This window comes from Schistocerca gregaria, unplaced genomic scaffold, assembly GCF_023897955.1.
Source record: "Schistocerca gregaria isolate iqSchGreg1 unplaced genomic scaffold, iqSchGreg1.2 ptg000577l, whole genome shotgun sequence".
NCBI classification, from domain to species: Eukaryota; Metazoa; Arthropoda; class Insecta; order Orthoptera; family Acrididae; genus Schistocerca; species Schistocerca gregaria.
In genome coordinates this window covers 1208671-1210002 of record NW_026061968.1, presented here as the reverse complement: position 1 = coordinate 1210002, position 1332 = coordinate 1208671, and positions in this window count along the sequence as shown.

The following is a 1332-nucleotide window of genomic DNA, read 5'->3' as shown; positions in this document are numbered from 1 at the left end:
ATTCTACTACTTTTTACTGGCTATTACATCAACTTAGAAGCTTCATCTGTGTTCTACTATGGTGCTTTTAGTGTCTCCACATACCGCAGCACGCGACATGGCTTTGCAGACGATAAGTACAACCGTTTCAGAGAGAAGAGCGGCCAATGTGACGATCTGGCTTTAAGTCGATTCGATAACAAATGACGAAAACGGACGGATTTCTAAGGTTTTTACTACATATGAACACTTTTCACATTCTCCCGTGCAACTCGGCTGCTAGTCCTCCTTTCATGCAGAATGTTAAGGTCCTAGCTCATGTCCAAGGCACCAAAGCCAGCTAAAAAGTCAATAATCGATACCTAAAACTTGAATTGTACTACTTCTTACTGGCTATTACATCAATGTAGAAGCTTCATCTGTGTTCTACTATGGTGCTTTTAGTGCCTCCGCATACCGCAGCACGCGACATAGCTTTGCAGACGATAAGTACAAGCGTTTCAGAGAGAAGAGCGGCCAATGTGACGATCTGGCTTTAAGTCGATTCGATAACAAATGACGAAAACGGACAGATGTATCAGGTTTTTACTACATATGAACACTTTTCACATTCTCCCATGCAACTCGGCTGCTAGTCCTCCTTTTATGCAGAATCTTAAAGTCCTAGCTCATGTCCAAGGCACAAAAGCCTGCTAAAAAGTCAATAATCAATACCTAAAACTTGAATGTACTACTTCTTCCTGGCTATTACATCAACTTAGAAGCTTCATCTGTGTTCTACTATGGTGCTTTTAGTGTGTCCGCATACCGCAGCACGCGACATAGTTTTGCAGACGATAAGTACAACTTTTTCAGAGAGAAGAGCGGCCAATGTGACGATCTGGCTTTAAGTCGATTCGATAACAAATGACGAAAACGGACGGATTTCTCGGGTTTTTACTACATATTAACACTTTTCACATTCTCCCATGCACATCGGCTGCTAGTCCTCCTTTCATACAGAATGTTAAGGTCCTAGCTTTTGTCCAAGGCACCAAAGCCAGTTAAAAAGTCAATAATCGATACCTAAAACTTGAATTGTACTACTTCTTCCTGGCTATTACGTCAACTTAGAAGCTTCATCTGTGTTCTACTATGGTGATTTTAGTGTCTCCGCATACCGCAGCACGCGACATAGCTTTGCAGACGGTAAGTACAACCGTTTCAGAGAGAAGAGCGGCCAATGTGACGATCTGGCTTTAAGTCGATTCGATAACAAATGACGAAAACGGACAGATGTCTCAGGTTTTTACTACATATGAACACTTTTCACATTCTCCCATGCAACTCGGCTGCTTGTCCTCCTTTTATGCA